The sequence below is a fragment of the Rhinoraja longicauda genome, chromosome 4 (assembly GCF_053455715.1).
Source record: "Rhinoraja longicauda isolate Sanriku21f chromosome 4, sRhiLon1.1, whole genome shotgun sequence".
Classification (NCBI taxonomy): Eukaryota; Metazoa; Chordata; class Chondrichthyes; order Rajiformes; family Arhynchobatidae; genus Rhinoraja; species Rhinoraja longicauda.
The window spans coordinates 8943810-8966309 of NC_135956.1; positions in this window are offsets into that span (position 1 = coordinate 8943810).

The window sequence follows — 22500 nt, forward strand, 5'->3', positions numbered from 1 at the left end:
GTAGATAGATGCACAGAGGATTTGTATATTCCTGTAATCCCTGTTCCCTGCGACCTTGACCATCTAGTTTACACTAGGCGGCAAAGACACAACCCGTGAGGAGCGAGCGACAGGTTAATGTTTGCAGACTTACACGAGAGGGTGATGGACCAAAATGGCGGCTCTTGCATATGGACTCGGTGGATGTTCTGTACATTCTGCAATGCCCGGGGTGACTGTGTTTATGCACGGGGTTAGCCTTGCTGAGCTGTACGCAAAAATATACATTTCACTGTACCTGCTACACGTGACAATAAAGAAACCATTGGCCATTGAAGTCTACTCCGCCATTCAATCATGGCTGATCTATCTTTCCCTCATTCTCCTGCCTTCTCCCTATAATCCCTGACACCCGTGCTAATCAAGAATCTGTCTATCTCTGCTCTAAAATATACAATGACTTGGCCTGTTTCCATGGTGGCTATGTATTTAACCTCAGAAGAATGGAGACCGGTCTTCATCTGAGTAGCAAAGAGGTCCTTCTGCAGTTGTACAGGGCCCTAGTGAGACCGCACCTGGAGTACTGTGTGCAGTTTTGGTCCCCATATTTGAGGAAGGATATTCTTGCTATTGAGGGCGTGCAGCATAGGTTTACTAGGTTAATTCCTGGAATGGCGGGACTGTCATATGTTGAAAGACGGGAGCGACTAGGCTTGTATACGCTGGAATTTAGAAGGATGAGAGGAGATCTTATCAAAACGTATAAGATTATTAAGGGTTTGGACACGTTAGAGGCAGGAAACATGTTCCCAATGTTGGGGGAGTCCATAACAAGGGGCCACAGTTTAAGAATAAGGGGTAGGCCATTTAGAACGGAGATGAGGAAAAACTTTTTCGGTCAGAGAGTTGTGAATCTGTGGAATTCTCTGCCTCAGAAGGCAGTGGAGGCCAATTCTCTGAATGCATTCAAGAGAGAGCTAGATAGAGCTCTTAAGGATAGTGGAGTCAGGGGGTATGGGGAGAAGGCTGGAACGGGGTACTGATTGAGAATGATCAGCCTTGATCACATTGAATGGCGGTGCTGGCTCGCAAGGGCCGAATGGCCTCCTCCTGCACCTATTGTCTATTGTCTATTGTCTATAGGAAGGAACTACAGATGCTGGTTTAAACCATAGAAAGTCACAAAAAGCTGGAGTAACTCAGTGGCACAGGCAGCATCTCTGGAGAGAAGGAATGGGTGATTTTTCAGGTCGAGCTCGACCCATTCCTTCTCTCCAGAGATGCTGCCTGTCCCGCTGAGCTACACCAGCTTTTTGTGTCCATCTTCAGTCTTCATCTGAGATGGACCGTGCTGCAGTTGGCAAGAAAACCAATGCACGGACTTCACCAGCAGGGGGCAAGAAGATTCTATTTTCTGAATGTAATCTGAGTCCACATTAGGAACTGAAGTCTGTCTTCGGTTTAAACCAGCATTTGCAGTTCCTTCCTACACATTTGGAAGGCCGACTCCACAGATGGGAGGACGAGGCTGGAGAAACGACAAGAGTTCTTCACTTTAATTCACTGCCTGACTTTAAAAATAAATAATAAAGTCCCGACTAAGTATATTTCCTGCTTATATAAAATCATGAGGGGAACAGATAGGGTGAACGTAGATTGTGGGGGAATCGAGAACCAGGGGACATGGGTTTAAGGTCAGTGGGGAAGGAGGGCGGCACGGTGGCGCAGCGGTAGAGTTGCTGCCTTACTGCGAATGCAGCGCCGGTCACTCATGTTCGATCCTGACTACGGGTGCCGTCTGTACAGAGTTTGTACGTTCTCCCCGTGACCTGCGTGGGTTTTCTCCAAGATCTTCGGTTTCCTCCCACACTCCAAGGACGTACAGGTTTGTAGGTTAATTGGCTGGGCAAATGTAAAAATTGTCCCTAGTGGGTGTAGGATAGTGTTAGTGTGTGCGGGGATCGCTGGGCGGCGCGGACCCGGTGGGCCGAAGGGACTGTTTCCGTGCTGTATCTCTAAATCTAAAAAAATCCAGAATCTAATAGGAACCTGATCATTCTTCCAAACATCCTCCAGAGCCGGCACATCCTATCTCTGATATGGGGCCCAAAATTGCTCACAATATTCCAAATGCGGCCTGACCAGCGCCTTATAGAGCCTCAACATTTCATCCCTGTTTCATGTTACAAGCCCCCTTAAACTAAATTCTAGCATTGTTTGCTTTGTTTACTACCGATTCGACTTGCGGATTTTGGGAGTCCTGCACCACCACTCCTAAGTTCCCTTGCACCTCCGATTTCTGGAGTCCCTCCCCATTTAGAAAATAGTCTACGCCTTTATTCCTACTTCCAAAATGCACGACTTCACACTTTGCTACACTATATTCCATCTGCCACTTCTCTGCCCACTCTCCCAACCTGTCCAAGTCCTTCTGCAGAGTCCCTGCTTTCTCTACACCACCTGCCCCTCCATCTATTTTCGTATCCAATACAATACTCCCCAGATGGACACAAAAATCAGGTGGAACCCAATCCCAGCCTTCCTTGATCATTGGTGCCGGCTTTGATTTGTCCTTTTGCATACCTTTCATTCATTTGATCTTTGTACCTCTTCACATCTCTTGTTTCCCGCTTCCCTGACTCTCAGTCTGAAGAAGTGTCTCGGCCCGAAACGTCACCCGTTCCTTCTCTCCAGAGATGCTGCCTGACCCGCTGAGTTACTCCAGCACTTTGTCTCTCTTCGGTGTAATCCTGAATCTGCAGTTCCTTCCTACACACAATGTGGCGCAGCGGTAGAGTTGCTGCCTTACAGCGAATGCAGCGCCGGAGACTCAGGTTCGATCCTGACTACGGGCGCCGTCTGTATGGAGTTTGTACCTTCTCCCCGTGACCTGCGTGGGTTTTCTCCGAGATCTTCGGTTTCCTCCCACACTCCAAAGACGTGCAGGTATGTAGGTTAATTGGCTGGGCAAATGTAAAAATTGTCCCTAGTGTGTGTAGGATATTGTTAGTGTGTGCGGGGATCGCTGGGCGGCGCGGACCCGGTGGGCCTGTTTCTGCGCTGTATCTCTAAATCTAAATCTAAAATCTAATACTCCAAATGCGGTCAGCTTTACATCCATGTTTTTTATATTCTAGTTTATTTTCTCCCTGCCTGCATTGCAACTTATTACTGGCCATCGATTTTCCATTTAGATCATGATTAGATGCCAGACGTTCTCGGAGTAATTTACTACCATTTCCCTTTCTCTTCCATGTAATTTAACATGGGCTGTGTATTTCCACTAAACATCCCATTCCAAACTTCCTGCTTCCTCTTTGTAATTAACTGCCAACTTCCTATCTCATCCATGAAACTTAGTAGCAGATAGCTATCCCCGCTCACTCCACTATTAGCTGTTCCTTTTCTTCGAATAACTTACAATCAGTGTTTTCTTTCCTCTGTGTTCAGATCAAGTGGCACGGTGGCGTAGCGGTAGAGTTGCTGTCTTACAGTGCTTGCTGCACCAGAGACCCGGGTTCGATCCCGACTACGGGTGCTGTCTGTACAGAGTTTCTCCCCATGACCACGTGGGTTTTCTCCGAGATCTTCGGTTTCATCCCACACTCCAAAGACATACAGGTGGGTAGGTTAATTGGCTTGGTATAAGTGTAAATTGGCCCTAGTGCGTGTAGGATGGTGTTAATGTGCAAGAATCGCTGGTCGGCGCGGTCTTGGTGGGCCGAAGGGCCTGCTTCCGCGCTGTATCTCTAAAGCTAAAAACTAAAATCAGCCATGAATGAATGGCGGAGTAGCCTCGATGGGCCGAATGGCCTAATTCTGCTCCTAGAACCTATGAACTCACAAATGCCAGAGGAACTCAGCAGGACAGGCAGCATCTGTGGAGGGAATGGACATGGTAATGTTTAGGATCATATTCATGGAGTCATAGAGTGGCACAGTGTGGAAACAGGCCCTTCAGCCCTACTTGCCCACACCGGCCAACATGCCCCATCTACACTAGTCCCACCTGCTTGCGTTTGGCCCATATCCCTCTAAACCTGTCCTATCCATGTACCTGTCTAAATGTTTCTTATATATTGCGATTGTCCCAGCTTCAACTACCTCCTCCGGCAGCTCGTTCCATACACTCACCACCCTCTGTGTGAAAACGTTGCCCCTCAGGTTCCGATTGAATCTTTCCCACCTCACCTTAAACCTATGTCCTCTGGTTCTCGATTCCCCCACTCTGGGCAAGACTCTATGCATTTATGCTATCTATTCGTCTCTTGATTTTGTACACCTCTAACATCACCTCTCATCCTCCTGCACTCCAAGGAATAAAGTCCTAGTTAGTTCAACTTCTCCCTATAGCTCAGGCCCTCAAGTCCTGGCATCATCCTTGTAGGGGCGGTCCAGTAGAGTTGCTGCCTTACATCCCCAGAGACCCGTGTCGATCCTGACCATGGGTACTGTCTATACGGAGTTTGTACGTTCTCCGTGTGAGTGCGTGGGTTTTCTCCGGGTGCTCTGGTTTGCTTCTACACTCCAAAGGTGTGCAGGTTTGTAGGTGATTTGTCCCTCTGTAAATTGTAAATTGTCCCTCGTGAGTCGAATAGAACACGTGCATGGGTGACTGTTGGTTGGTGAGGACAGTGGGCCGAAGGGCCTGTTTCCTCGCTGTATCTCTAAACTGATCTAAACCAAATCTACTGGGAACCCTTTCCAGCTTGACAACATCTTTCCTACAACATGGTGACCATAATTGAACACAATACTTTAAAATGTGGCCTCACCAATGTCTTACAGTATATAACTGCAGCATGACCTCCCAAATTCTCTGTGTGGGAAGGAACTGCAGATGCTGGTTTGCACTGAAGATAGACATGAAACCCTGGAGAAACTTAGCGGGACAGGCAGTATCTCTGGAGAGAAGGAATGGGTGACGTTCCAGGTCGAGACCCTTCTTCAGACCCTCCTTCAAAATACTCTGACTGCCGTGTGGCGGTCACGGTGGCGCAGCAGTAGAGTTGCTGCCTTACAGCGAATGCAGCGCCGGAGATTCTGACTTCGATCCTGACTACGGGCGCCGTCTGTACGGAGTTTGTACGTTCTCCCCGTGACCTGCGTGGGTTTTCTCCGAGATCTTCGGCTTCCTCCCACACTCCAAAGACGTGCAGGTTTGTAGGTTAATAGGCTGGGCAAATGTAAAAATTGTCCCTAGGGTGTAGGATAGTGTTAATGTGCGGGGGATCGCTGGGCGGCGCAGACCCGGTGGGCCGAAGGGCCTGTTTCCGCGCTGTATCTCTAAATGAAGGCCAACATGCTGAAAGACACCGTTACATTTCATCGCTGAATAAAGTACACTCATCCAAGTCAATAAACAGTTTGTTTGCGGTTTCTGTTGGTCAAATTCATCTGCTCACCTCAGTTATTCTTGGCTGCAGTGTTTGGGCAGTATCAGGGATGTTTAGGCCGGGGATGTTTAGTTAGTAAATTTCTGCCAAAAGTGAATCACTTGCTGCATTTATTTATTTGCGATGCAGCTCGGGGGAAAGCTATATTGACACTAAGCGAATGACTCACTCTTTCACCACTTGTCCTTGCTCTGAGCAGTCGATGGTCGCTCGTGGCTAAGTTATGTCATAATCAATGGTTGCCCTGGTCTAATATGGTGGCACTAAAATGGCGGCATGGTGGTGCAGCGGAAGAGTTGCTGCCTCACAGCGCCAGAGACCCCGGTTCGATCCTGACCACGGGTGCTGTCTGCACGGGAGTTTGTACGTTCTCCCCGTGTCCTACGTGGGTTTTCTCCCGGCGCTCCGTTCTCCTCCCACACTCCAAAGACGTGCAGGTTTGTAGGTTGATTGGCTTCTGTTAAATTGTAAATTGTCCCGAGTGTGCAGGATAGTGCTAATGTACGAGGTGATCGCTGGTCTGCACGGACTCAGTGGGCCGAAGGGCCTGTTTCTGCGCTGTATCTCTAAACTAAACTAACCTGAACTCCAAAGCCGTACAGGTTTGTAGTTGGACACAAAATGCTGGAGTAACTCAGCGGGTCAGGCAGCATCTCTGGAGAAAAGGAATAGGTGACATTTTGGGTTGAGACCCTCTTCCTCAAAGGGTCTCGACCCGAAACATCACCCATTCCTTCTCTCCAGAGATGCTGCCTGTCCCGCTGAGTTACTCCAGCATTTTGTGTCTATCCGTGATGATATTCCCGATGAACAAATAACAATCGGATGCAATAAACCATGTGGTCACCTCCAGCAAAAACACTCATCACGATGGTAAATCTTTTTGACTCGTGTTCTCCAGATGGTTGCTGATAACATGAAAATAAAAGCACTTTTTTTTCTCGAAAGGAAAGGTTAAGACGTTCCCAAGTTGAAAGGACATTGAATGTCGTTCAACAGAACAAGCTCTCCCAAATATTTCACTTTTATGAATGCAAATTGGATCCAGAAATTGTGCTGGAGGAACTCTGCGGGTCAGGCACTTCTGTGGAGAAGCGAAAGATGGATGGTGAGAACGTGAGACGGAGAACAAGTGAATGAAAGGTATGCAAAAAAAAGTAATGATGATAAAGGAAACAGGCCACTTTTTTGTTGCATATCTTTTAGTCATGTGTTCTATATCTCTCTGCATCACCTTCTATGTCTCTCCTTTCCCTTTCCCCCTGACGCTCTGACTGAAGAAAGGTCTCGACCTGAAATGTCACCTATTATAGAGGTGTACAGAATCATGTGAGGAATAGATTGGGTAGACGCACAGAGTCTCTTGCCCAGAGTGGGTGAATCGAGGACCAGAGGACATAGGTTTAAGGTGAAGGGGAAAAGATTTAATGGGAATCTGAGGGGTAACCTTTTCACACAAAGGGTGGTGGGTGTATGGAATGAGCTGCCAGAGGGCAGCACGGTGGCGCAGCGGTAGAGTTGCTGCCTTACAGCGAATGCAGCGCCGGAGACTCAGGTTCGATCCTGACTAGGGGCGCCGTCTGTACGGAGTTTGTACGTTCTCCCCGTGACCTGCGTGGGTTTTCTCTGAGATCTTCGGTTTCCTCCCACACTCCAAAGACGTACAGGTATGTAGGTTAATTGGCTGGGCAAATGTAAAAATAAATTTAAAAAATGACCCTAGTATGTGTAGGATAGTGTTAATGTGCGGGGATCGCTGGGCGGCACGGACCCAGTGGGCCGAAGGGCCTGTTTCCACGCTGTATCTCTAATCTAAAAAATCTAGGATGGTTGAGGCAGGGACATTTAAGAAACAGTTAGACAGGTACATGGATAGGACAGGTTTGGAGGGATAAGGTCCAAACGCAGGCCTGTATGGGCAAGTTGGGCCCGTGTCACCTAATGACTCTATGATCGATGACTCTTTGCTGTTTGACCCACTGAGTTACTCCAGCTTTTTGTTCCGATCTCCGGTTCCAACTAGCAACTGCAGTTCCTTCCTAGGCACATTGGTGGAAAATGTGAACAAACAACGTTTTGAATCGGGACCCTTCTCTAGACCCGAAACGATACCTATCCAAGTTCTCCAGAGATGTTGCCTGACCCGCTGAGTTCCCCCAGCACTTTGTGTCTTTTTTTTTGCCAGAGGAGGTGGTTGAGGCAGATACTGTGACAGCATTTAAAAAGACATTTGGACAGGTACATGGAAAGGAAAGGTTTGGAGGAATATGGAACAAATAGGGGCAAATGGGTCCAGCTTAGATTGGGCATCTTGAACGATTTGGGCCCCATATCTGAGGAAGGATATGCTGGAGCTGGAGAGGGTCCAGAGGAGGTTTACAAGAATTATCCCAGGAATGAGTGGGTTAACATATGATGAGCGTTTGACAACACTGGGCCTGTATTCGCTGGAGATATAAAGGATGAGAGGAACCTCATTGAAACTTACCAAGTAGTGAAAGGACTGGATAGAGTGGATGTGGAGAGGATGTTTCCTCTAGTGGGAGAGTCTAGGACCAGAGGTCATAGCCTCAGATTTAAAGGATGTTCCTTTAGGAAGGAGATGAGGAGGAGTTTCTTTAGTCAGAGGGTGGTGAATCTGTGGAATTCTTTGCCACAGGAGGCTGTGGAGGCCAAGTTAATGGATATTTTTAGGGCAGAGATAGATAGATTTTTGATCAGTACGGGTGTCAGGGGTTATGGGGAGAAGGCAGGAGAATGGGGTTAGGAGGGAGAGATAAATCAGCCATGATTGAATGGCGGTGTAGACTTGATGGGCCGAGTGGCCTAATTCTGCCCCTATCACCTATGAATTTATGAACTTCTAAGTTGGGCCAAAGGGGCTGTTTCTATGCTGAATGAGTCTATGACTGCCATTGCAAGAAAGGGGTGCTCAGCAAACTCCTGCAAACACCCTTGAAGTAACTAGCTTCACATAGATATGCAGGGGATGGAGCGATGTGGGTTATGTGTAGGCAGATCAATGATGGTCTTGGCATCATGTTTGGCAAAGGCATTGTGGGCCAATGGGCCTGTTCTTGTGCTGCACTGAAGGTAGACACAAAAAGCTGGAGTAACTCAGCGGGACAGGCAGTATCTCTGGAGAGAAGGAATGGGTGACGTTTCGGGTCGAGGCCCTTCTTCACACACACTGTTCTATGTTCTATGTCCTATGTTCTGTGTTCTACAGTATGTTCTATGTCCTATGTTCTATGTCCTATGTTCTATGATCTATGTTCTATGTTCTATGTTCTATGTTCTATGTTCTACAGTATTTTCAATGCCTTATGTTCTATGTTCTACAGTATGTTCTATGTCCTATGTTCTATGATCTATGTTCTGTTCTATGTTCTATGTTCTACAGTATGTTCTATGTCCTATGTTCTATGATCTATGTCCTATGTTCTATGTTCTATGTTCTACAGTATGTTCTATGTCCTATGTTCTATGTTCTAAGTATGTTCTATGTCCTATGTTCTGTGATCTATGTTCTATGATCTACAGTATGTTCTATGTTCTATCTTCCATTTTCTATGTTCTAGCCAGATGAACTGTTTCAATGAACGGAAGGACTGGATTGATACAGTGCCCTTGACAACTTATTGTTCTTGTTTCAAAATAGCAAGCACTCCAGTCAATATTGCACCCAGCAGAGAGTCACAAAGTCTTAGGCCCCACAGCCCACTTTCCCATGCCAACCAACATGTCCCATCTGCACCAGTCCCACCTGCCTGCGTTTGGTCCATATTCCTCTAAACCTGTCCTATCCATGCACCTTGCCATGAATTTCTTCAATGTTGTGATAGTACCCGCCTCTACGACATCCTCGTTCCATGCACCCACCATCCTTTGTCATTTGTAAATTAGTTTAGTTTAGAGATACAGCGCGGATTCAGGCCTTTCAGCCCACTGAGTCCGCACCGACCAGCGATCCCCGCACATTAACACAACCCCATACACACTAGGGACAATTTATACTTATAACAAGTATACAAACCGAATCCAATTAACCTGTACATCTTTGAAGTGTGGGAGGAAACGGAAGATCTCGGAGAAAACCCACGAGGAGAACGTACAAACTCCGTACAGACAAGCCCCCGTAGTCGGGATCGAACCCGGGTCTCTGGCCCTGCAAACGCTGTAAGGCAGCAAATCTACCGCTGCGCCACCGTGTCACCCAAGTTGTCCCTAGTGTGCAGGACAGTGCAAGTGTACGGGGTGATCGTACCCCTGACACCCGTACCAATCAAGAATCTGTTTATCTCTGCTTTAAAAATAGCAATTGACCTGGCCTCCACAACCTTCTGGGATTAATGCAGATAAATGTGAGGTGTTACATTTTGGGAAGTCAAACCAGGGCAGGACCTTCACAGTGAATGACAGGGCCCTGGGGAGTGTTGTAGAGCAGAGGGTTCTAGGAGTGCAGGTATACAGTTCTTTGAAAGTAGCAACGTGGAATAATTGCATGTTATTGCAGTGTAATTGTACCTGTAATTGTACCTGGACAGCTTGATTGCAATCATGTCTAGTCTTTCCATCAGGCTCGATAGCATACAACAAAAAGCTTTTCACTGTACCTCGACACACGTGACAATAAACTAAACTGAACTGTAACCTCGTGGGTTTTCTCCGGGTGCTCCGGTTTCCTCCTACACTCCAAAGAAAGACGCGTGGGTTTGCAGGTTAATTGTATTCGGTAAGTCGTAAAATTGCCCCTAGTTTTGAGTTTTTATGTAGTTTTAGATTCAGAGATACAGCGTGGAAACCCGCACACTAACACTATCCTACACACACTAGGGACGATTTTTACATTTACCAAGTCAATTTACCTACATGCCTGCACGTCTTTGGAGGAAACCGAAGATCTCGGAGAAAACCCACGCAGGTCACGGGGAAAACGTACAAACTCCGTACGATAGCGCCCGTAGTCAGGATCGAACCCGGGACTCCGGCGCTGCAAGCGCTGCAAGGTAACAACTCTACCGCTGCGCCACCGTGCTGCCCTAGTTTGTGTAGATTAGTGTACTGATCGCTGGCTAGCATGGACACTGAGGGCCGAATGGCCTGTTTCAGCACAATCTAAAGTCTAAAATAGAACATCACCTATTCCTTTTCTCCCAGAAATGCTACCTGACCCGCCGAGTTACTCCAGCACTTTGTTTTAGTTTACGGTTACAGTGCGGCAACAGGCCCTTTGGCCCACTGAGTCTGTGCTGTCAAATAATCACCCATGCACTAGTTCTATCCTATGCACAGATTTTACCGAAGCCAATTAACCTACAAACCCACACTTCTTTGGAGTGTGGGAGGAAACCGGAGCACCCAAAGAAAACCCACACAGGTCACGGGGAGAACGTGCAAACTCCGTACAGACAGCACCCGTATCAGGATCGAATTTGGCTCCCTGACGCTGTGAGGCAGCAACTCTACCGCTGACCACTGTACTGCTGAGTTACTCCAGCATTTTTGTGTCCAACTTTGGTATAAACCAGCACCTGCGGTTCCTTTTTATTTTATCCTGTTAACATGTTTTAGACTACAATTGTCATTGGTTCCCAGGTTACTTATGTTGTGGATAAACTTGAAGTCAGTGTAATGATAACATTTCAACAAACCGACATTTTCTTTGAGCTTTTCGTCCCTCTTTGATCTCTCGCTTTCACGCCTTACCCTTCCACATATCTCGTCTCCCTCTCCCCTGACTCTCGGTCTGAAGAAGGGTCTCGACCCGAAACGTCACCCACTCCTTCTCTCCAGAGATGCTGCCTGTCCTGCTGAGTTACTCCAGCATTTTGTGTCTATCTTCGGTGTAAACCAGCGCCTGCAGTCCCTTCCAACTCATCGAACCTTTCCCTGATCGCTGTAGTCAGATCGGTCGCAAGGCTGATGGACTTTCGACTGCAGTAGAATATGAAACTGCAAACCGATGTAACAAATGGGAAGTCTGTGTGCTTTCAGTCTAAGATGGTGTGGAATGTAGTTCATATCCTTTCACCAAACCTTGACAGGTTTAAAAATTGAATGCTCCTTCTAGGATTAGGGAGGTGAAAAGTTGGTCAGCCAATACAAACTGAGTTAGTTCTCCAGAACAACATAATTTATTTTAGTAATAGGAAGAGGCGAGAAATTCGATCATCCTGTCTACTTTCTGTTGCTCCACACCGGCTACCTACCTACCTCCTTACTCTGTCTCCTCTGATCTCCCAACCTCCAGCAGCACGGTGGCGCAGCAGGTAGAGCCGCCGCCTCACGGCGCCAGATGCCCCGGTTTGATCCCCACCTCGGCTGCTGACTGTGTGTGGAGTTTGCGTCTTCTCCCCGTGACCGCGTGGGATTCATCCGGGCGTAAACAGGTACGTCGATAGTAAAGGTTTGGAGGGATTACGGACCAAATAGCTTAGATAGGTCATCTTGGGTGGCATGGACAACTTGGGCCGAAGGGCGTGCAGCGTAGGTTTACTAGGTTAATTCCCAGAATGGCGGGACTATCATATGTTGAAAGACTGGAGCGACTAGGCTTGTACACACTGGAATTTAGAAGGATGAGAGGGGATCTTATCGAAACGTATAAGATTATTAAATGGTTGGACACGTTAGAGGCAGGAAACATGTTCCCAATGTTGGGGGAGTCTAGAACCAGGGGCCACAGTTTAAGAATAAGGGGTAGGCAATTTAGAACGGAGATGAGGAAAAACATTTTCAGTCAGAGAGTTGTAAATCTGTGGAATTCTCTGCCTCAGAAGGCAGTGGAGGCCAATTCTCTGAATGCATTCAAGAGAGAGCTAGATAGAGCTCTTAAGGATAGCGGAGTCAGGGGGTATGGGGAGAAGGCAGGAACGGGGTACTGATTGAGAATGATCAGCCATGATCACATTGAATGGTGGTGCTGACTCGAAGAGCCGAATGGCCTCCTCCTGCACCTATTGTCTATTGTCTATTGAAGGGCCTGTTTTCGTGCTCTGTGAATCTATGCTCCAATTTTCTCCAACTTTGCAAAGACATGCAGGTTTGTAATTTAGTTTAGTCCAGCTCAGTTTAGTTTAGTTTAGTTTAGTTTATTATTGTCACGTGTACCGAGGTACAGTGAAAAGATCTTTTGTTGCGTGCTAACCAGCCAGCAGAAAGACAATACGTGATCACAATCGAGCCATTCACAGTGTACAGATACATGATAAAAGGAAGAACGTGAATAACATTTAGTGCAAGATAATGTCCAGTGAAGTCTGATCAAAGATAGTCCAAGGGTCTCCAATGAGTTAGACAGTAGCTCAGATCGACACAAAAAGCTGGAGTAATTCAGCAGGGCAGGCAGCATCTCTGGAGAGAAGGAATGGGTGACGTTTCGAGTTGAGACCCTTCTTCAGACTGAAGAAGGATCTTGACCCGAAACGTCACTCATTCCTTCTCTCCAGTGATGCTACCTGACCCGCTGAGTTACTCCAGCTTTTTGTGTCTATGTTCGGTTTAAACCAGCATCTGCAGTTCCTTCTTACACAGATAGTTGCTCAGGACCGCTCTCTAGTTGGTGATAGGATGGTTCAGTTACTTGATAACAGCTGGGAAGTAACTAAGCCTGAATCTGGAGGTGTGCGTTTTCACACTTCTGTGCCTCTTGCCCGATGGGAGAGGGGAGAAGAGGGAGTGGCCGGGGTGAGACTGGTCCTTGATTATGCTGCTGGCCTTGCCGGGGCAGCGTGAGGTGGAAATGGAGTCAACGGAAGAGAGGTTGGTTTGCGTGACGGTCTGGGCTGCGTCCACAATTCTCTGCAACGTCTTGCCAAATTGCCCCGTGTGTGTAGGGAGTGGACACGATAGGTACAGCAGGGAAGCAGGCCCTTCGGCCCACCGACTCCACACTGACCATCAATCACCCATTCACACTAGTTCTATGTTACTAGTAGTTGAAATAAGATGGTGGATAAGGTGGAGACAGTGGGAACTGGTGATCGATGGTCGCCATGGACTCGGTGGACCATAGTTCCTTATCTATGCATCTCCCTCTCCCCTGACTCTCAGCCTGAAGAAGAGTCTCGACCTGAAACATCACCCATCCCTTCTCTCCAGAGATGCTGCCTGTCCCACTGAGTTTACTCCATCATTTTGTGTCTATCTTCGGTTTAAACCAGCATCTGCATTTCCTTCCTGAACTAGGTGACGTTTTGGGTCGAGACCCTTCTTCAGACACATAGTGTTTTGTTTCCATGATGGCGGCCGATTTGGTCTGTTAAGAGTTAAGAGTTAAGTTCGCAGAACTCTTGCTTTTACTGCTATTTTCTCTTGACATTGCCACAGCACAGTTGGTGAACTCAAACAGGAAATGGTCTGTCACTATCTCTCAACTAATTATAAGGACATTGGGCCAGGCCATTGCCTTTGGAGGCTTCAGTTTGGTACTCCTGCAGTGTGTCAAAAGGGTGACAAGGCTAATGACTCCCAGTTCATGGCACCCTCTTTCCAGCATGGACTTGCACAACCCGAATCGTACAAGGCCTGGATAGAGTGGATGTGGAGAGGATGTTTCCACTAGTGGCAGAGTCTAGGACCAGAGGCCATAGCCTCAGAATTAAAGGATGTTCTTTTAGGAAGCAGATGAGGAGGAATTTAGCCAGAGGGTGGTGAATCTGAGGAATTCATTGCCATGAAAGGCTGTGGCTGAAGTCAGTGGATAATTTTAAGGCAGAGATTCTTGATTAGTACGGGTGTCAGGGGTTATGGGGAGAAGACAGGAGAATGGGGTTAGGAGGGAGAGATGGATCAGCCATGATTCATGTCATAAGGAATAGGAGTAGAATTAGGCCATTCGGCCCATCAAGTCTACTCCGCCACTCAACCATGGCTGATCTATCTCTTGATGCTTGAATGGCGGAGTAGACTTGATGGCCTATTTGTGCTCCTAGAACCTGTGAACTTATGAACACAAGCACAGAGCACCCAGCCTCTCACTAGTGAGACTGCAAGGGATCTGGTAGAATTAAGGAAGTTAATTAATAATAGGTCAAAGAAACTTGTCAGGTTTCTTTTTGCGTTTAAATTGGCCCTTTAACCTTGGCGATGGGCTTACAGCTCCCTCAGGGTCAGTTCCTCGAAACATTCTCATCCAGATCTCCCCTTACATATAAAATAGACACAAAATGCTGGAGTAACTCAGCGTCTCTGGAGAGAAGGAATGGGTGAATGGGAAACGTCGTTGGCCCAGTGTCGCCAAACAAAAGGCCCAGTGCCGTCAAACGCTCATCATAGGTTAACCCACTCGTTCCTGGGATCATTCTCCTGAACCTCCCCTGGGCCCTCTCCAGAGCCAGCACATTCTACCTCAGATATGATGCCCACAATTGCTCACAACTGTCCAATTGTGGCCTGACCAGCGCCTTATAGAGCCTCAACATTTCATCCCTGTTTTTGTATTCAAGCCCTCTTGAAATCATCGCATTTGCTTTCTTTACTACCGATTCGACTTGCAGATTAAGTTTTTTGGGAATCCTGCACCCAAGCACTCCCAAGTTCCTTTGCACCTCCGATTTCTGGATTCTCTCCCCATTTAGAAAATAGTCTACGCCTTTATTCCTACTACCAAAATGCATGACTCCACACTTTGCTACACTATATTGCATCTGCCACTTCTCTGCCCACTCTTCCAACCTGCCCAAGTCTTTCTCCAGAGTCTCTGCTTTCCCTACACTGCCTGCCCCTCCACCTATTTTCGTGCCATCCGCAAACTTTGCCACAAAGCCTTCAACCCCCTCGTCCAAATCATTAATATACAACGTGAAGAGTAGCAGCCCCAGCACCGAGCCCTGTGGAATTCCGCTAGTGACTGGCAGCCACCCAGAAAAAGCCCCCTTTATCGCCACCCAGCCAACCTGCTTTCCATGCTAGTATCTGCCCTTCGATACTGTGGGCTCTCATCTTCCTGAGCAGCTTCACGTGTTGCACCTTATCAAAGGCTTTCTGAAAATACCTGACATCCCTCCTCATACTACGGTGGGCGGGGAATGGTGGTGTGTACACAAATGAATGTCGCTGTACCTCGATACACGTGACAATCTCGTACCATTAAACTATTGAACCATTTGTCAGCATTTGGCCCTTATCCCTCTCAAGCTTTCCTATCCAGTCATGGAAAACAGTGCAATACAGCGCAGGAACAGGCTCTTCGGCAAGGGTGGCATGGTGGCGCAGTGGTAGAGCAACAGCCTCACAGCGTCAGAGACCCGGGTTCGATCCTGACTACAGGTTGGAACCCGGGTCTCTGGCAAATCTACCGCTGCGCCACCGTGCCGCACTGACGGCATGCATTCTTTTCCACTGCAATTTCATTCCGCCCAGAGAGAATTTCATTGAAAACAAATAGTTTGTTAAGTCGAACCACAAAGAACTGCAGCTGCGGGTTTTCAAAAAGAAAGACCACAAAGTGTCACAAAGGACACAATGAGACAATGAGGGGAGGGCCTCATTGAAACGGACCGAATAGTGAAAGGCCTGGATAGAGTGGATGTGGAGAGGATGTTTCCACCAGTGGGAGAGTCTAGGACCAGAGGCCACAGCCTCAGAATTAAAGGACGTTCCTTAAGGAAGGAGACGAGGAGGAATTTCTTTAGTCAGAGGGTGGTGAATCTGTGGAATTCATTGCCACAGAAGGCTGTGGAGGCCAAATCAATGGATATTTTTAAGGCAGAGATAGATAGATTCTTGATTAGTACGGGTGTCAGGGGTTATGGGGAGAAGGGAGGAGAATGGGGTTAGGAGGGAGAGATAGATCAGCCATGATTGAATGGCAGAGTAGACTTGATGGGCCAAGCAGCCTAATTCCTATCACTTATGACCTTATGATATCACAGCTACTAAAGTCTGTTTCTGTTTATTCCTCACTGCACACACTGATTAGAAAACCAGGAATGCCTGATTTGAACTTACCACAGAGTAACAGACAGCGTGACTGTAAAATTTACAGCTTTCTGTGTGTTCAATTTCCATTTCAGGAAATCCAAGTGCGTTTTTTTAATAAATTGGCCATGTAGGAACAAGGAGTTTTATGCTTATGATTATCATCAAACAAATTAGGAGATAGCTAGCAGAGAGATGAAAGGATTTGGATTAATTTTGTACATGATTGTGACTTGAGGACATTATAATCAACTAATTAATTCTGAATCATGGACTAGTTTAGTTTAGTTTAGTTTAGAGACACAGCGCAGAAACAGGCCCTTCGGCCCACTGAGTCTGCACCGACCAGCGATCCCCGCACACTGACACTATCCTACACACACTAGGGGCAATTTTACATTTATATCAAAGCCAATTAACCAACAAACCTGTGCGTCTTTGGAGTGTGGGAGGAAACCTGAGGACCTGGAGAAAACCCACGCAGGTCACGGGGAGAACACACAAGCTCCGGTGAAAGGCCTGGATAGAGTGGATGTGGAGAGGACGTTTCCACTAGTGGGAGAGTCTAGGACCAGAGGGCAGCATTAGTCTTAGTTTAGAAATACAGCACAGAAACAAGTCCTTTGACCCGCTGCATCCACGCCGACCAGCCATCACCCGTTCACACTGGTTCTATGTTGCCCCATTTTCACATCGACTCACTGCACACGAGGGATAATGAACAAAGGGCCCATTAACCGACAAACAATCAAGCCTTTGAGATGTGGGAGGAAACCGGAGCACCCAGAGGAAACCCACGCGGTCACAGTGAGAACGTGCAAACTTAACACACACAGCACCCAAGGTCAGGATCTTTAGACTTTAGAGATACAGTGGGGAAACAGGTCCGTCAGCCCACTGAGTCCACGCCGACCAACAATCACCCTGTACACTAGATTTATTTTTAGATTTAGAGATACAGCGTGGAAACAGGCCCTTCGGCCCACCGAGTCCGCGCCGCCCAACGATCCCCGCACATTAACACTATCCTACACACACTGGGGACAATTTTTACATTTGCCCAGCCAATTAACCTACGTACCTGTACGTCTGGAGTGTGGGAGGAAACCGAAGATCTCGGAGAAAACCCACGCAGGTCACGGGGAGAACGTACAAACTCCGTACAGACGGCGCCCGTAGTCAGGATCGAACCTGAGTCTCTGGCGCTGCATTCGCTGTAAGGCAGCAACTCTACCGCTGCGCCACCGTGCCGCCCACTAAACACTATCCTGCACACTAGGGACAATTGACAATTTTTTACCGAAGCCAATTAACCTACAAACCTGTACAAGAGAGTTAGGTTATAGCTCTTAGGGCTAACAGAAGCAAGGGATTTGGGGAGAAAGCAGGAACGGGGTACTGGTTTTGGATGATCAGCCATGATCATATTGAATGCTCTTCTTCTTCTTGCGTTTGAGGCAGCAGAGATTATGTAACGCCCTCCAGGCGCTGTAGCCAATGCAATGTGCTGTTGTCGAGGGCCGTGAGGTCTACCCCTCCACCAGGGGGACGGAGGACAGTGCAGTCGAGAATGCCGTGCTGCGCTGTTTGCTGGTCTGCTCCACACACGCAGGCTGCTGATGGACTCAACCCCCAACGATGCATGTTGGCGTTGAACCGGCCGACCCCTGTGCGGAGCCGGTTCAAGGCGACCCACTCTTTGCGGGGCGTGTCCGAGCCGGGTGGGGCTGTGGTGTTCAGTGCGACAGTGAATTGAGGAGGTGGCGATGTCTGTTCCCAGCTGGTTCTCCATGCTCCTAGTATGTTGAAACCAGAGCCACAGAGGGTCGCTGCATGACGGGAGAAAGGGTGACGAGATGACAGGCGTTGAGGTCCCAGTTGCTGTGAATCCTGGGCGGGCTGAATGGCGGTGCTGGTTCGAAGGGCTGAGTGGCCTACTCCTGCACCTATTTTCTATGTTTCTATGCCTTGGAGTGTGGGAGGAAACCGGGGCACCTGGAGAAAGCCTATGAGGTCACAGGGAGAACGTACAAACTCCGTACAGGCAGCACCCTCAGTCAGGATCAAACCCGGGACTCTGGCGCTGTGAGGCAGCAACTCTACCGCTGCACCACCGTGCCACTATATCCTTGCCCGCCATCTTCCAATTTGCTGATGCCTGCAGTTTGGACCATCATTTTGGTTTACTATTGTAACATTTCAGGAATGGTTGTGGCTTGGAACTGCGGATGGTAAGTCAGAGTTACAATGAAAATAAGAATTGAGTCAGGACGTAGTAACACATTGTGGAACAATTACTGGATAAAATCCATTGCTATTTATCATTTTTACTTTGGATTCCAACATTATACTTATGGCGTGCAGTCTCCCAGGGAAAGAAACATATAACATGTTGTATCCAACCTGTCACACACCTCTTAACCCCCAAACACCAACAACCATTCAACTTATGCACCCAGAGCCAAAAAATAAAAGTAGGTTTTATAAATCAAAAAACAGCTCCAAATTTCACAAGCCAGGAAATGGGAGATTGTGGGCCTTCCATCTGCCATTATTTGCTGTTCTTAGTGTCATAGAGTGATACAGCGTGGAAACGGGCCCTTCGGCCCAACTTGCCCACACCAACCAACATGTCCCAGCCACACTAGTCCCACCTGCCTACGCTTGGTCCATATCCCTCCAAACCTGTACCTGTCTAACTGTTTCTTAAACGTTGGGATAGTCCCAGCCTCAACTACCTCTTCTGGTAAGCTTGTTTCATACACCCACCACCCTTTGTATGAAAAAGTTACCCCTCAGAATTCTATCAAATTTTTTTCACCTTCACCTTAAACCTGTGTCCTCTGATCCTCGATTTGTCTACTCTGGGCAAGAGACTCGATGCATCTACCCGATCTATCTGTGATTTTCTACACCTCTCTAAGATCACCTGCTCATCCTCCTGTGCTCCTGAGAATAGAGTCCCAGCCTACTCAACCTCTCCCAAAAGCTCACACCCTCTAGTCCTGGTCTTCACATTTCAGAGAGGAGAGTGCAAGATACAAGTCAGAAAGTCATCGCATAAGAGTCAATAAGTCACGTTGCAGCTCTAGAGGACTTTGGTCGGGCCGTGTTTGGAGTATTGCGTGCAGTTCTGGTCGCTCCCCGTTAGTTAGCTACTTTAGTTTATTGTCACGTGTACCGAGGTACAGTGAAAAAAAGCCTTTGTTGCACGTTATCCAGTCAGCGGAAAGACAATACATGATTACAATCGAGACATTTGCAGTGTGCAGATACATGATAAGGGAATAACGTTCAGCTAGCAAAGTCTGATCAAGGATAGTCCGAGGGTCACCAATGAGGTAGATAGTAGTTCAGCACCGCTCTTACGAGAGAGATGTGGAGGCTTTGGAGAGGGTGCAGAGGAGGTTTACAGAATGATACCTGGATTAGAGGGTATTAGCTACAGGGAGAGGTTGGACAGACATGGATTGTTTTTCCTGGAATACCGGATGTTGAGGGGAGGATAGACGTTTAAAAGATTATGAGAGGCATAGATAGGGTAGATGATCATAAACCTTTTTCCATGGTGGAAAGGTCAAAGACTAGAGGGCTTAGCCATAATGTGAGAGGGCAAAGTTTGTTCCCCGGAGACCAGAGAGGGTGTGGATGGAGGGAACCGGGGACAACGAGCGATGTGAGGAACGAGGAGTGAGGCCGGAGGAGAGGTGGGGGAACCGGGATCTGGCCCACCGTGCCCTCGAGGTACCGGCTGTGGGAGGTTCCTAGCCCCCGGGGCACAAAGGTGGGCGGGCGAGGATAGGGTAGGGACGTGGGTTCGCTGGTCGATCCACACGACCAAGGAAGGTGACGGCTGGAGGCCCTGCGGCAGCCTGGGGTTCGCCTGGAACGGGCGCCGCTCAGAACAACCACAGCGTGGACTGGACGTGGAAAATTGGAGCCCATGCATGGCGCCTCTTGCACGCGGGATCAGGGGACTATTTCTGTGCACTTGCTAATTGGGGATGTGCTTCAGTAGGGCAATACTCTACTGGATGTTTGTAAGAAAGGAATTTCACTGTGCATTTGCACTTCACACAAGTGACAATAAAAGCACCATTGGACCATTGGGAATGCCAGGAAGAACATGTTTTCATACCTTTTATGTGACTGAGACAACAATGTGGGCGGCACGGAGGCACAGCTGCCTTACAGCGCCAGAGACCCGGGTTCCATCCTGACTATGGGTGCAGACACCAAACGCTGGAGCAAAACAGCGGGTCAGGCAGCATCTCGGGAGAGAAGGAATGGGTGAGGCTTCGGATCGAGACCCTTCCTCAGACCCAAAACGTTCATACATATACACACACACACACGCATACATACACTCACACACACATACACACACACACACACACACACACACACGCACACACACACACACACACACACACACACGCACACACACACACACACATATACACACACACACACATACACACACACACACACACGCATACATACACTCACACACACATACACACACACACACACACACATATACACACACACACACACACACACACACACATATATACACACCCCCTTGCCTACCTCTGCAAAACAGCTTATACTTAATCAGCTACACTCCATTTGAAGAAAGGCCTCGATCCGAAATGTCACCCATTCCTTCTCTCCCGAGATGCTGCCCGACCCGCTGAGCTACTCCAGCATTTTGTGTCCACCTTCGATTTAAACCAGCACCTGCAGTTTTTTCCCTACACTGACTACAGGTGCTGTCTGTGTACTTTCTCTCTGTTACCACGTGGGTTTTTTCCCAGGTGCTCTGGTTTGTGTGGGGGTGGGTGGGGCAGGTTTTTTACACAGAGGGTGGTGGGTGCCTGGAACACGCTGCCAGTGGTGGTGGTGGAGGCCGATACGATAGTGGCGTTTAAGAGGCTTTTACACAGGCACATGGATGTGCAGGGAATGGAGGGATATGGATTAAGTGCAGACAGATGTGACGGTCTTGGCATCATGTTTGGCACAGACATTGTGGGCCGAAGGGTCGGTTCCTGTGCTATACTGTTCTACGTTCTATGTTTTGTACACCCTCAGACTCAAAACATAAATTCCCTCCATTATCCTTGAGTTAACAAACATCATACATGCACTCCAGAGTATCATCCTATCATTCTTGGTATGGTAGATACAAAAAGCTTAAGTAACTTAAGTAACTTGAAGTTAGAAGGATGAGAGGAGATCTTATCGAAACGTATAAGATTATTAAGGGGTTGGACACGTTAGAGGCAGAAAACATGTTCCCAATGTGGGGGAGTCCAGAACAAGGGGCCACAGTTTAAGAATAAGGGGTAGGCCATTTAGAACTGAGATGAGGAAAAACTTTTTCAGTCAGAGAGTTGTGAATCTGTGGAATTCTCTGCCTCAGAAGGCAGTGGAGGCCAATTCTCTGAATGCATTCAAGAGAGAGCTGGATAGAGCTCTTAAGGATAGCGGAGTCAGGGGGTATGGGGAGAAGGCAGGAACGGGGTACTGATTGAGAATGATCAGCCATGATCACATTGAATGGCGGTGCTGGCTCGAAGGGCCGAATGGCCTCCTCCTGCACCTATTGTCTATTGTCTATTGTCTATTGTCTATAACTCACCGGGACTGGCAGCATCACTGGAGAAAAAGATATAGGTCTCGGCCTGAAAGGCCACTTAGTCCTTTTTCTCCAGAAACGCTGCCTGTCCCGCTGAGTTACTCCAGCACTTTGTGTCGATCTTCTGCGTAAACCAGCGTCTGAAGTTCCCCTTCCTACACACATACTTGGAACAAAGAGGAAGTTGATGGAACTTTATTACTTTCCATCACAGTGAGGAATGTGGAATCCGCTGTGGTGGATGTTTCTGTTAAATTTTATTTTATGTGGCTGTGTGTCTTGGTGCTTTTTACTCAGTATGGCTGTATGGTAACTCAAATTTCACTGATCCTTAATTGGTACATGTGACAATAAATTGAATCTTGAATCTTGAAGCTGATGAAACAGTTAAGATTTTATGCAATTGGTGTTACCCTATCGGTTATATTTCCAGATATTTTAAAGATAGTATTCAAATGTTTAAACTGCCTCGGAGGTCCTCTGAATTATTAGTTCAGCCTAATGATCCAGCAATTTATTTTTTTTAACTATAAATTGAAGACTTCAGTGAGATGATGA